The sequence below is a fragment of the Ctenopharyngodon idella genome, chromosome 24 (assembly GCF_019924925.1).
Source record: "Ctenopharyngodon idella isolate HZGC_01 chromosome 24, HZGC01, whole genome shotgun sequence".
Lineage (NCBI taxonomy): Eukaryota > Metazoa > Chordata > Actinopteri > Cypriniformes > Xenocyprididae > Ctenopharyngodon > Ctenopharyngodon idella.
The window spans coordinates 16,269,514-16,285,161 of NC_067243.1; the positions used below are offsets into that span (position 1 = coordinate 16,269,514).

Below are 15,648 nucleotides of genomic sequence, written 5' to 3' on the forward strand. Positions count from 1 at the left end.
GGAGCCCGGGTGGTTGTATAAATTAAATTGACAGACGTGTCATAATTGATACAGTACAATTATTCAGGGTATGTAAATAATGAAACTCATCCTCAAGTCATTCCAAAACCGTAAGACTTTTGTTCATCTTCGGAACACAAATTAAGATATTTTTGATGAAATCTGAGGGGTTTCAGCTAATTCAGTTTATTTACAGGTTTTCTACCACTTTGACACTTCAAAAAGTTCATAAAGAGATTGTAAAATTAATCCACATGATTGCTTTATATGATGAACAGACTGAATTTAGACTTTAGGGGCTTTTGCACCGGAGGAATCTTTTCATAGTTTCTAGAACTATTGGCTGAAGTACCCAGAGTACTAGTTCTAGGATCTCCTTTTGTAGGAACTAAATTAGCTCCTACTTCAGAGTAGGGTCTAAACCAGCTCTATAGGAACTATCAGTGACATAAGTGTACTTTGACTGGTCAAACGCATGTCAAACACCGGCACCCAGCATTTTAAAAATCTGTGTAAACATATTTACTTCACAAACATGGAAAACAGCGATAATGGCATTTACCTGTTGTCTGCAGGGTTGTTCTTTTCTCCACCTCGATGATATGTAATACTGAAAGTTGTCATAGGAGATTTTGTCTTTTAGCCCCACTTTTTGCTGTTTCAGTCGCATAAATTATGTGTTTACATTCCATCTCCGTTATCACAAAACCCACGACACACAACAAACACAGCTCCGATCACGGCATCCTCCATTCACCGGTTTTTAGCGTTTGCACTTAAAGATGCCACTGTTGGCTACTTCAGAGTTCCTATTGCCGGTGCAAATGCAACCAGGAACTTGGCCCGGGGGAGAAATTAGTTCCCGGGAACTATCCTAGTGGCTAGTTCATATAACTGAGTTCCTAAAACTATTCGGTGCGAAAGCCCCTTTTTATTCATATATAAACATTGATCAACTCACACATCAGTTGTGGTAAACAGAAGCTCAAGCATGTTCGCTTGATGTGCGAGAACCAACGAGGTTCATTCTCATGTGTTTCGCAGCACGCTTGAACTTCCGCAAGAACCAATGAGCTTCATTCTCATGTTACGCAGCACATTTGAGCTTCCACAAGAACCAATGTGGTTCATTCTCATGTGTTTCACAGCACGCTTGAACTTCCGCAAGAACCAGTGAGGTTCATTTCAATCATGACAACTCTCGGAGTGAATAGATTCAACCAGCATTTTATTAGCATGGAGCATGGAATGTACATAGGCTTGATTTTGGCGGACAAGATCTGCTACGCTGCTGCTGCTGCTGCTGAGCAAATACATAATTGTTCAGCTTAGTCAAAATAACAACAAAGGAAAGGCTGCTGCAGAATGATAGAACCCCCCGTAGCAGATCTCTACAGGTGGCGCTGTGGAGGAGGTGGGACTATAGGAGTTCTCATATTGTGCGGCGTGCTGATCGCAGCTAGGATACGGTATAAATAAAGCCACGTAAATGAGGAAGTACCTCTTATTGGTTGGTGTCGTAGTACTGAAAGAACCAATCAGCGATTAATAGAGTTTCATGACTGAACTTTATATTCTCATGTTACGCAGCACATTTGAGCTTCCACAAGAACCAATAAGCTTCATTCTCATGTGTTTCGCAGCACGCTTGAACTTCCACAAGAACCACTGAGGTTCATTCTCATGTTGCGCAGCACGTTTGAGCTTCCGCAAAAACCAATGAGGTTTATTCAGTCAAAGTGTCAGTTGCGTAGCTGTCTAAGGACGGACAGAAAGCTCTCTGATTTCATCAAAAAGATCTTAATTTGTGTTCTGAAGATGAACGAAGGACTTACAGGTGTGGAACGACATGAGGGTGAGTAATTAATGACAGAATTTTCATTTTTGGGTGAACTAACCCTTTAAAATGATGCTTCAGTAACTTTGAAACCAGCAATAAACTCTGCAACATTATCATTTACATCTTGCTTCTTTTTGTGTGTGTGTGTGCAAGTAAACACTGTCAAAAGGCAATTGGCTCTTTTAACCGAAACGTTGAGACCCTGACAACAGCGGTGAGGATTCACAAATGTTTAACGTTGCAAATTTTGGTGAATTTGGTGAAACTTGGTGAATTGATCTGGCTTGCAGATCCTTTCAGAAAATGTCCCTTTTCCAGTCAGAGTACAGTATAAAACTTCTTCTAGATCCTGTGGAAAAATAAAAATGAGTGGATGTGACCAAAAACGTAGTAATAAAAACCTGCACAGAATTCCAAACCCAGAACTGTGTCAGAGAGGGAACTCCCTGACTGAGTGTTTATAGTCAGGCCCATCCAGGAACCCAACGTGAGGAACATTCTGTCAACACACGCCGCAGCCTCCAGCCACACGAATACACAGTTCCAGTTCCCACAGCGTTGCCATGACAGCAAAGAGCCCATTACATAATGCTGTGGTGACCCACTCTTTCCTGCAACGGGCTCCAGGCAGGATGTGTTCGAGTTGTGATGAATGTGAGCTCTCTGTGAGATTTTTTCCTGATGCGCCATATGCAGAAATCAATCTACCTAGATTTCAGGAAAAGATCTGGTATCCAAGGTAAAATTAGTGGGGAAATAATATTGTTAAAGGGAGAGTTCATAGTTCACCCTCATGTCGTTCCAAACCTTGACTTTCTATGGAACACATAAGAAGATATTTTGAGTCAATTCGGCCCAAAACATTACATTGGGCTTTAAGAAGATAGAGACTTGAGGTCTGGTTTCTAACACAAGTTCCTCTCAAACGGCTTTGTTCCTTGCAGAAGCACATGTGTTTGACATTAAATTTCAGAGACAAAAAGCAACACAGTTAATAGCAGACATCAGGAACAAAAGGAGGAACAGATGTAAGGTAGGAACACAGAACGACGTCAGCTGACTAAAATTATCCGAGGACATCCCTGCTCGCCACGTGGGTTGGCTGTGTGGGAGAACTCTTCTTCTGGAGCGGGGAACTCCTCCTGTCAGTGGAAGCCCATACAAATGGGACAGAGCGCATAAATTTTCCCCCAAAGGCCCAAGACACACCCTTGCCTTGTCCTCCAGCTTGCAGTAGCTTGAGGAAATGACTGCAACTCTTTTTGGACAGGAGATGTGAAAACAGCTCCTCTGAGAGTTGTCTACTTTTACCATGTGGCTTCGGCCGAGAGCTTCCGACTATTGATGCAGCTCGTCTTTGCTTCTCACACAATGCATTTATCAGGTAGAGAACACCAGATGGGAAGATGGTTGAGGGGTGTTTCAATGAGGCGTAGCAGACGTAAGAGGTGTCATTAATCTTCTTTAATGCTGTGCTAATGGAAGGCATCCATCTAAATGGGGAAAGACTGAAGGTTATATTTCAGCAACATACTATTCATCAGTAAATAATACATTTTGTTATTTTAACTAAAATCACACACAAAAAAGGTGACATTTCAATCAAAAATGTGTTATATTTATGGGCTTTTTGTGCCTTTATTCAGAGAAGACAGTGGACAGGGTTGGGCAGAGAGAGGGGGCATGATCGGCAAAGGACCTTGAGACGGGAATCGAACTTGGGTCACCGTAAACGCATTTGCGCCATATGTCGGCGCACTAACCACTAGGCTATCAGCGCCGACTCGATCAAAAATGTGATTGGGTGTTTTAAATAAAAGGCGGGGCTTCAATTCCTACAGTTGCCATATTCTGTGTTACAGGTTACCCCATTTATTTACAAATTTAGGGATTTTGTCACTAGATTTAGTGACTTCACCGCCCCTTTTGAGACTTTTTTCAAAAGTTTAGGGAAAAATCTAGCAGCTTCTTGGACAAACCTTATCTAGATTCTTATTTTGCCCACTGACCTATATTCATATTTATATAGATCAATGAATTTGCCATTATGATGTCATCTAGTGACATTTAGCTACCAGTTTTAGCTACTTTCAATTGAAAGCAGTTGGCAACACTGACAGTATACTGTCTCTGTCCACCCAAAAATGAAAAATCTGTCATTATTTACTTACCCTCATGTCACATAAGAGAAGATATTTTGCAAAACTTTGGGAACCAAATAACTCGCACTGAGACATTTCTTCTTTTATGTTCCACAGAAGAAAGAAAGTCATACAGGTTTGGAACAACACTGGGGTGACAAAATGATGACAATTTTCATTTTTGGCTGAACTATCCCTTTAAGATGGTGCAGTACTGTTTGGTTTTCATTATTATGACTGAAAGAATTCACTGTGTGGTTACTGGTTGTCAACAAAATGTTTCTGTATTTTGTTTATAACCATGGGGGGATTAGCTTTTGTCTAGATGCTCAGACTTCAAAAGCATCACAGTTTCAATCCCAAAAATCCAACACATGTGTAAAATAAGGGGATTATTCCTCATTTGAATTCCAAACCACTTTTATGTGTGATAATTCTAAACTGTCATTATTTTCAGCATTATCCAACCACAACTGCGCACCTGAAATTCATTTTGGCACGTGAGCGTGATTAGTTTGGAGATATTGCCAGTCTTAAAGGGATAGTTCACCAAAAAATGAAAATAATGTCATTAATTACTCACCCTCATGTCGTTCCACACCCGTAAGACCTTCGTTCATCTTCAGAACACAAATTAAGATCTTTTTGATGAAATACGGATGGCTCAGTGAGGCCTCAATTGACAGCAAGATAATTAACACTTTCAATGCCCAGAAAGCTACTAAAGACATATTTAAAACAGTTGATGTGACTACAGTGGTTCAACCTTAATGTTACGAAGCGACGAGAATACTTTTTGTGCACCAAAAAACAAAATAACGACTTTATTCAACAATATCTAGTGATGGGCGATTTCAAAACACTGCTTCATGAAGCTTCGAAGCTTTACAAATCTTTTGTTTCGAATCAGTGGTTCGGAACGTGCATCAAACTGCCAAAGTCACGCTCCTCAGTGGTGAACCATTGCAATTTTTGAAACACTTATGACGTAACTAAGCCTCGTTTACTGAAATCATGTGACTCTGGCAGTTTCGAATCACTGATTCGAAACAAAAGATTCAGAAAGCTTCGAAGCCACTGGAAGCGCATAATACTTGAAGTTGCTGCCACAACATGGCACATAGTTTGGGAAAAGATACCTGGCATACTCCCATTTCCTAGAGCTACAGCTTTTACACACGCAGGAACACACACACACACACACACACACACACACACATATATATATATATATATATATATATAAATAATGTTTTATACATTTATTTTACATTTTTTAATTATTTTTTGTATTTCTCTTCACAGGTGTTTATTTAAGAAGGCCAGGTCTGGAGGAATTTTGGAAATGCAGACACATGACATAGGCACCAGCTGGATATACTGACATGAATCAGAGGTTGTTTTCAAACCAAGCATCAGCATAGCGATATCATCTGGAAGATGTTAAATAAAGTTTTATCAGGGTGTGCCTCTATCTTTTCAGCCTCCCACTTTTTCTCACTCTTACTGTTTTTCTTATTCAACACACATAAATTCTTCCCAAACAGATGAGCTGTGAACACAGAGGTGTGTCTGAAGTAGCTAACCACAACCATTATACAGTGCTGAGGGACACTTGGGAATTCACAAAAATGTCATTCCTCCTTTGTTTCCTTGGAGTTCATTGTGAGTTGCTAAATTTATTGCATGGAAAGACCCCAAATGTTTGGCAGAAAATGGGGTCTTAGCCATTGATATGTCTGTTTGAAAGATAACTGGCTTTGACTGAACTCTAGAGGCCAAGAGATGGAGCATCTTGGGTTATGTGGGAGAAATACTTGAAGTTTAAAGGGATAGTTCACAAAAACAATAAAAACTCTTGTCGGTCCTTCCTGTTGTTCCGAACTTGTATGACTTTATCTATCACTGTTTCCACAAAAATATACAGCAGAACCACTGTTTTCAACATTGATAATAATATGAAATGTTTCTTAAGCAGCAAAGCAGCCTATTAGAATGATTTTTGAAGGATCATGTGACACTGAAGACTGGAATAATGATGCTGAAAAGAAAATAAATTACACTGTACAATACAAGAATTATTTTAAACTGTAATAATATTCACAATATTACTGTTTTTACTGTATTTTTGGTCAAATAAATGCAGCCTGGTGAGCAGAAAAGACTTCTTTCAAATACACTGAAAAATCTAACCAACCCCAAACTTTCAAACAGTAGTGTAACAGTAAACGTCTAGGGAAGAATCTCATTGAAAAAGCCCTGCCCTGGAACACCCCTCAGTCCACAGATGCCCACAGGGCATGTAACCTACGTGAGGGCGGGCACACAGATATAAATGAGCATATCCTCCCTAAAGCAAAGACGGAGAGGAATTTTCCAGAATTGGTGTGAAAGGCCCATGTGTGTCTTCAGTTTAGATTGCAGCAACGGGAGAGAGAAACAGTCAGAAAGAGGGAGGGAGAAAAAAGAGAAAGATTAACTAATGAAATTGGGTAAAGCATGGCTTGCTCAATATATTGTCATTATAGAGCAACTGAACCCACCCGTGGTGTCTGGGAGAGAGGTGAGGTTGGGAAACTCCTTCCACACGATGGAGGATTCTCCTCAAATGCTGCAAACATAATCAAGAAAAGGTCATTTGGTTTGTTGGTTTTTCATGAATTGATCTTCAGATTTTCTTCTTTCTTCTGTAAAGCAAAAAAAAAGAAGATATTTTTTAAAAATGTCTAAAAAAAAGTGCTTTTTGGCCATACATTAAAAGTAATTTTAATCATTATATGGACCAAAACATGAGATCTGAAATCTGCAATCTTTGCTCATGGGAACAACAGAACATTTGAGCCAATCATCTATCTGGAATAACTTGCACAAAAACAATAAATTATTGTTAAAATCCTAGGAAAATGATAGGTTGGTAACCTGTGTCTGACACAAATTCTGCAAAATTGCAAAAATAGCCTGGATTATTAAACCATTTAGCCATTGTGAGAAATGAGCTGCTGGTGAATCGCATAGGATTTCACCCAGTGCCTGGTGAATCCCACTTCACACAACTGTTAATCTTTCCACTCTGTTGCCGTTTACCAGACCGTTGGCATGGCAATGGGAATAAACTGGTGCTGTTGCTTGAGGAGGTATTTTGTATAAACAGTATCCTCTTTATTTCAGTGATATCTGATTTATGATCTGAAACCAACAGATGAGTTTGGAGCAGAACACTTTACGCTCATTAAAATACAAGAAAGAGTCCCTCTTACATGTGTATATGAACGTAAAAGTAGCCAAGTAATATTAAAAGCTTTGATCTGGACAAAAATGTGGCTGCAAGCTGTTGTGTTGTGATGAAGTTACTTCATTGCATGACAAAAATCTTTCAAGAATCTAAAGAGAAGTTATAGCCTGCTGACAGGAGAAGCCAAGCCTGTTTTCTCATTCTCACATTAACTCTAGCACAACAGTTATAGAAAACAATGTACAGTATGCATCACTTCGTCATCTTCAAGTCGTAAGAAAAAATGTCATACATTAGTAAGCATTAGTGGTAAAAACATTAAAAAGCATGGTTTAAAATAAATGAGCACTAGTGCTTTTTAATTGCATTAGATACATAAACAACTAATTAGGTGAAGGCAAAGAAAACTCATTCTCATTACCATAATGTGAAAAAATGTATTGTATAATTTTATAGATATTTTGTATAGTAATTGTGAAGTTTTTATACTAAATGGTTGTATTTTTGTATTGCTTTTAACTTAAAACCATGCTGTTTTTACAAAAACAAAACAAAAGCAAAAACAAAACACCAAACAAAACAAAGGTAAAAACAAAACACCAAAACAAAGCAAAACACCAAACAAAGCAAAACAAAACAAAAAATAAAAACAAAACAAAACACCAAACAAAAACAAAATAAAACACTAAAAAAATCCAAACAAAACAAAAGCAAAAACAAAACACCAAAAAAAGCAAAACAAAATGCCAAACAAAACAACACCAAATAAAAACAAAACACTAAATAAAACAAAAGAAAAAACAAAACCCCAAACAAAAACAAAACACCAAACAAAACAAAAAACAAAACCCCAAAGCAAAACAAAACAAAGCCAAAAGACCAAACAAAACAAACGAAAAAACCAAACCCCAAAGCAAAAAACCCAAAACAAAACAAAGCCAAAACACTAAACAAAACAAAAGAAAAAGCAAAACCCCAAAGCAAAACAAAACAAAGCCAAAACACCAAACAAAACAAACAAAAAAACAAAACCCCAAAGCAAAACTAAATAAAGCCAAAACACCAAAGCAAATAAAACACCAAACAAAACAAAATAAACACCAAACAAAATCCAAAAGCAAAAACAAAACACCAAACAAAACACCAAACAAACCAAAACGAAACGCCAAACAAAACACTAAAACAAAAGAAAAAACAAAACCCCAAATCAAAAACAAAGCCAAAACACCACACAAAACAACCCATCATACATAAACACTGGAGATTTCTGAAAAGACGCAAAACAGGATAGCAAATATTACATCAACATTGCATATGATTTTGTTACAAAGCAATGCCTTTAAGCTATTAGCATAACCTGCTTGATCACCTTACACAGCGAGTCCCGGCGAGGGGGTAAAAACTCCAGTTGAAATTGTTGCTCCATACTTTTCTGCATTTACTCCATTACCTCAGACAGTAAGAATTCCAGAGCCACAGACTTATCAGTACAGCATGTTTGTGAAAACACCAGGACATGCTGTTACCAATTCAGTCCATGGAATAAATGGCATTCGGTTTCAGACTTGGATGAGGAAATCGGAGAATAACGATTGTTGATATATACAGGCTATGCTTCACATCATTGAGACCTGAAACAGATTCAGTTTATGTTCACAGAGCCGATGTATGTTACATGAGTAACGCTGATGTCAGGTTTGTATAGAAAAGAAACTGTAAAGGGCCGTTCACACAGAATCCATTCCAGTTTTGGCTCTGTAAACATACACTAGACGGATGTCTTTAACCGCTGTATTCACTTCTTGTGTCTTTTGCAGCATCTCACGCATGACATGGCATTCTAAAAATGTGGCGCTTTAGTTAAAATGTGTCTCTAGACCTATTTTTTTCCCGTTCTGCTGACCTGCGCCTCGAGTTTTCAACTGCAAAAATGCTGTGCGAACCAGCCCCTAGTCAAAACTGCTTATAGCTGCTTTTACACTATCTTATCCCTCTAATTCACTACAGCTCAAATCCTCATGGCTTAGTGTTTTAAGGCAAAGGAGGTGCAACTAAGTAACATCCAAACAAGTCTGTGACAGATCGTATTGTTCATGATACTTGGCTCGAAAGTTACAGTGATACAAAGACCGGCATTCCATGAGGTGCATTCTTTCAGCAAGCATGGACCAGCTCTCTAGTGAATCAGTCTCAGGGGAAGGGAAATGATTGTGTTGTGTAATGCCAAAACAAGACAAGCATGGCCATGAAATAATGTTAAAAGTTTACAGACTCACAGGCAAGTTAGCAATCAAGTGGTAAGCAGGCCAAATCAATTCAAATACCTTTTGAGGAAAGATTAAGCTGACCTGGACAGTTTTGGGAAAAAACTACCTAACAGGGCTAACGTTGTATAAAGGTTGTGTAAACATTAGAGACAAACATTCCAAAAATCAATCACCCAAGAATGAAAATTCTTTCATATTTACTTATGTCATACCAAATCTATTGACTTCCTGTCTTCCATGGAACACAAAAGAAAATATTTTGATCATTTTTAATGCAGCTCTTTTCCAGTTCAGTAGTCTTTTTTGGAGTTTGACAGATGAGGTCACTTGAATTAAAGTTGGAAAAGAGTAGTGTGAAAATTAAAATTTCTTCTTTGGTGACACATTTCATATTATAATAATAAAAAAAAACAACAACTTATATTCCAGAAAATATGGTAATATATATAAAGTGATAGCAAAGTTCTCAATAAAAACGCAACCTTACGTCTGTGCCGAAAATAAATCTATATATATATAAAAAAGCAACATAACAAGATCATCCTTGTAAAACTGGGAAATAATTTACAGTTTTTATAATAGGGTCATTGACGAAGGGTTTTAAAATTGTAAAAAAACATAATGGAGTCATAATTAATTTTGAAGTTTTATTAAGTGTTAACAATGAGATTAAGTGGTTTTTATAATCAATTGACACTGCTTTTGTCATTTTTTACAAGATGGACAAAATTTGTCACCAAAAAAGTCATTTGGTTTAACCAAAATTTCGGTTTTGCCAAATGACACTTTTGGTTATACCGAATGACGATATTTTCAAACAATGCTAACAGACTGATATCTAGCTAGCTAGCAAAAAGACAATCAAACATTTTATATTTAGTACAAGTTTTTAAAATATTACAACATTTTCCATGTTTTATAGCGGTTGTACCAAATGACCTGATGTTTCGGGACATGCGTATGAGCAAGTGAAAACATGAATTTTTCAATTAGTTAAGAGAGAATTAGTTACTTTGCTTCATGACCATGTGGTCCTTTGCAGGTGTCTGAATGATGTCACATCCTGTCACATGATATTGACCGCATGACTTGATCCAAAATGGTCCCTTTATATTGGTTACTCCGAATGACATCAATGAAATTCATTTTTTCGGACATTCTTTCTTATAACAAAGAAACGACTTCTACACATAACTTTAATACCATTGTGCATGTTAATATATGATGTTATAAAATCATTCCAGAATAAACAATATATACATTTATTACATTTTAAGATATGTTAATCACAAATGAAATGGTTGTATTGGCCTTTGGAAGGTTAAACCGAATGACCTTTTGACACTTCAAAATCTTTAAAATACCTTTATATGTAGCAAAATATAATTAAAACCTTTTGGATTCAGTAAAAGTGATCTAGTTGTACGACCTTACATACTTTGGATGTCATATCTTTGTTTTTTATTATTATTAAGGCCTTTAGACAAAAAAATGACTCAACAATTGTTCCTAAAACAGAAATAATTGACAATACAGCCAGCTACCCCGGCTATATTCATGGCGAGAAAGAGATTAACGATTAAAATAGTTTTTTTGATACTCAGTTTAAAATCAAACTTTGAATATTGTTTTTGCTGACAAGTGGCACCAAAAGTATAAAAGTTATGACAGATGAGGGCGTCATAAAGGTCAAAGTTTAAAGGCTAAGAATTAGGCTAATTCTGACATTTCTCTATCACCCACCAGTGGAATGTGCAGTGCAGGAATGGAGAGGCTTGTCCTCTATCTTTTGATGTCAAACATCCACTTTTCTCTTTCATCTAAAAGATGGATGGGTGGAAAAAACTGATGGAGATGTAAAAAAGAAGATCAGAAACGTTACAAGAGCCAGACTTTGACCCCTCACATTCTCACCTCAGCACTTCTTCTTCACAGAGTGGTGATACTCAGTGGCATCAGCATCATTCAGGAAGAGGAATCCTCTCCCTTCTGTACACATTTAAAAAAGTCATAGAATGAGAAAAGATATGTTTTTTTTTTTTTTTTTTTTACCTCTGTTTGACCTTCCCACCTCACCACCTTTAGTAATCCCCCTTATTTAAACCACATTAAAGTCAAGTAAACCTCTTTGCTGCAGAAAGATGACAGAAAAAAGGCACACTTGATTTTCATGCCCATACAAGGTAGTTACACATTCCTGCTGGGGACGTTTATTAGCTCTTAAAATTTTTCTCCAATAGCTTGCTAAATCCAGAGTACAGCTTTTAAGATGTCTTATCTCTCTAAAGCATATTAAGTGTGGGGTTTCATACTTATTTATGTAAAGGTTAAGTGCTTCAGTCAACATGCATCATCATTATTGTAAAGTACAGTATATGATAAAAATAAATCATATTGACAGAAAAGAATTACTATCTATATGTTTCATGTGTGATTCCCTTATTAAAATAAATAGTATGTTTGTGTTTATACTTCATCTCTATTGGTCAATCAAACAGATAGTTAACACCCCAAACTCATGCCATTGGTTGATCCAATATTATATATACATGTCATTTATGAATGAAAAAACCATAACTTGCCAGTGTAAATATGTTACAATAGAAAACAATGGAGTTGTGTGAAAAGAATCCAACAAGAGAGCAATGGTTTATCTACATTTTTGTGGCACTTATGTCACTGAGAGCGAATTTTACGAATTAAGCTGTTCAGAGCTTTCCCAGATTATTCGCTTCTCTTGGCCAAACTACGGTGTGTTTCTGAGGCGTTTAAATGACTAAGCTCTGATGGATTGTGTTTGCCTCTGCTTGTACGTTTTTCCAGGGTGAAGAAGGGGAAATGAGACAGCGTACAAAGGCAGGAAACTGAGGCAGTTGCTAGGCTATGCAAACTAAACTTTGAGAGCCTATAGTTAACGAGGCCGTGAAATCTGTGTCAAACACTTTTGAGTAAACATCAGCTCCGGCAGTAACACAATACACCAAGAATGTACTGGAATAATCATTATCATTTTTCATTGTTCTGCAGATTCTCTGCATTCTTGCCATAAGCAACATGAACTCCACTTCTGTACTTCAGCTTTCATCAATCTATCTTAACTGAAATAGTTTAAAGATTTGTTTGAACAGAACACCTTAAAAGGTCACACAGACAAAAAGCAATCAATTTGAGAGCGACTACCAAAACTATTCTAAATACAGTGGTAAAAGTATTTACACTAACACCAGGCTTTAAAAAAAATGCATAGATAACTTAAACAAAAGCAAACACATTAAGACATTTACTCAAGAACTAAATTCTGAGCAGTTTCAATGGTTAATATAAAGATATAGATACAATTGAGCAACTTACATTGTAAACACAATATCGCCAGTTACTTTGTTTATTTATCCTCCGCTAAAGAAAAAAATCGAATCAATTAAATGACTCGGTTCGTTTGAGTGAATGAATCAATGACTCATGAAAGGTTACCTATTTATCCGAATGCCTAATCAACGAGGCAAAACTGCTCAGACGATTTATCGTATTACACAAACTATGAATTGTTTTGAAAATGTAAAAAGGTGTAGTTTAAGCTTAACACTGAAACTTCATAAACCTTTTGCGGGCATCTTTAGAATTTTATTTGAACTTCCGTTTTTGCAGTAGCTCTGTTTATTTTTATGGCATCGCTGTCAAGGAGTAGGCTAATTAGCTAGTGAAGTGAATTTACATATTGTAAAGTTAACGAAAGTTATCATAAGCATTGTAATATCTGAAGCGGATGTCAAAACAAATGTCAATTGACCGGGAAGATTTTAAAACGAGCAGTTCATTCATAAATCCATAAGTTCTTACCTTCATACTGTGGAAATACGAACCAGAAGACAACGAGCGCAGAGCTGAAAGAGGCGGGGCTACATAAGGTCTATTACTTTTTCGAAGTAACGTAATCCAGTAAATTGTGCAGTAATCCAAAGTAATCCAATCAAATGTGATTTGAGGATTGTGCGCTTCAGTTCCATTCGTTTGAATGTTGTCTCAAGGACACTCATTAATTTTTGTTCATGCCTTTCTCATGTATGGCTGCATCTATTATATGATTGAATAAGTGTACTTGATGATATCGACTATTTTGGACACCACTACAAATGGCTGTTCCCTCAAGTAGTGCACTGTAAAATGGTAAAGGGGGTGATTTCGGACACAGTCGATATCCACAAGGAATAGTCAATGAAGGAGTAGATAGCGATTTCAGAAACTAAGGTCCCAATGCCGCTATCTATTTATCTATCTGTACAAATATCTATGTATCAATCCAACAGTAGGTCTGTCTGTCTGGGGCCAATCAAATTTGAGGACAGGAACTAATTGCGATTTTCATTTTATAGTGCAATTACTTTTTATATATTTTATCTGTGGCATAAGAATCCAGATGTGTTTTGTACATTGTACAGTGATTACAAATCATCTGTCCTAAAATTGGGTGTTTTGCATATTAATGTATTATTTGACATACTTCTTTATTGTTCTACTGTATTGTATTTTATAACTGATGTGAAATGCTAAACCAAATGTCCCAAAACTTGAAAATGTACAAAAGAGAGTGATCTCATCCTAATCCATAGTGCTTAAAACATTTTTGTGCTACCCAAAATAAATACCCACCATGCCAAAGAAAAACACTCCCAGTGAATAATAAGTTGCACTAATGTTTTAAATTGTCTTCGTGGGATCTGGATACCACATGACTCCTCAGCTATGTTTGGGGAGAGCTACAGTATCTCTTCAGCTGGGTGGGGCTTCTCCATATTATTGACCTAGAGAGAAAAAGAGATAAACAGACCAGGAGAGAAATAGATAGAATGAGTAAGAACATCAAACAATGGTCTAATAAACCAATGGTGGGTGTGGAGAGTTCACTTCATATCATATTTGAGTTGACACAATGAAAAAGGCAGGAAAAGGAGGAGTGTACAGGTTAGACAAAAGCACAAAAGAGCGCCGAAAGAACCCAAAGCCAACCACAGATATGATTTAAAGACCATTTGGGCTGTGCCAGGGATTTGCTTTATTTGCCTGCCCAGAGTTGGTATGAGCATGCCCAGATGAGAGGCGGGGAGTATACCTGAAAACCCTGGTGAAAACGATCTTGTCTGCTTTAGATCAGCACACCATATGCAAAAACAGCTCAAAAAGTATTTGGAAAGCCGTTGAAGAGAAATGTGAAGAGAGGTGGCCATCTTAAGGTTTTATGGCAGAGTAAACATCACTGAGGTGACTAGAAAAGTGTGTCAGGCCCATTCTGGCATGCAGCACACAAGGTCATTCTGTTATGTGTCAAATTCTTCCTTTCTCTTTTTTAGGAGGAATGTTGTTGGTGAGGCTTATCAATCAAAGAGACAGCTGACATTTATCTTTAATTCTGAGTCTGACTCTGCCTCCCCTCTCTTTCTCCATTCACATTCCTATCACGATTACCTGGAGCATCTGGACGAGTCTCATGCCGTTGGATCGTTCCTTAACAAAGAACAACAAAAAGTCACGCAACTTGCCAAGTAATGGTTAGACTACATTTCTTTGACAATATTCTTGTTATAACCTTAACCACACACTTCCCAAAAAGAGAAATGATTGTTGTTCAAGCCTCAAACCAGCCCTATAGGCCAAACCCTAAACCTGGTTGACAAGGATGTTGTATAACATTGTACTAGGGAAACTCATGGTGAGTGGCTTGTCGTATACAAGCATTGGGAGTTTATTGCACATTGCTATGAGCTAAAAAAAAAAATGAAGGCTGGTGCTGTGCAACAACATATTGAATGTGGAAGAGCGCCCCCTACAGGATCATCTCAACAACTTGCTGCAAAAGCTAATGAACTCAGTGGAAACAGGTGTCCATATTAACATCAACACTATTGTAGTAGTTTCTGTCTGTCTGTTTATTTATCTATAGACAGACATTCAATTTACTATAGAGTAACTAAGTAACTTTGCAAGTACATGTCAACTTATTCTACTAAGCCTAACCTAACAGTCTACTAATACTCTTAAAGTTAGTTGACATGTTTGCAAAGTTACTTAAAGGATTAGTTCACTTTAAAATGAAAATTACCCCATTATTTACTCACCCTCAAGCCATCCTAGGTGTATATGACTTTCTTCTTCCAGACGAACACAATCTGAGTT

General features: G+C 37.1%; 1 long non-coding RNA gene across 3 annotated transcripts; it reads right to left on the bottom strand.

Annotated features, from left to right (window-relative positions):
• Positions 1-1,211: 1,211 nt before the first annotated feature.
• On the bottom strand, positions 1,212-15,570 carry LOC127507755 (uncharacterized). 3 transcript variants are annotated; one of them, XR_007928417.1, is made up of 4 exons: positions 14,941-15,570; positions 11,224-14,279; positions 6,525-6,592; positions 5,854-6,387 (listed from the first exon to the last, which is right to left on the bottom strand). It is a non-coding gene; the product is annotated as an uncharacterized LOC127507755 (long non-coding RNA). The 3 variants fall into 3 exon arrangements; XR_007928418.1 differs by lacking the exon at positions 5,854-6,387 and adding an exon at positions 1,212-3,333 and having other exon boundaries at positions 11,224-15,570; XR_007928416.1 differs by having other exon boundaries at positions 11,224-15,570.
• Positions 15,571-15,648: the final 78 nt, after the last annotated feature.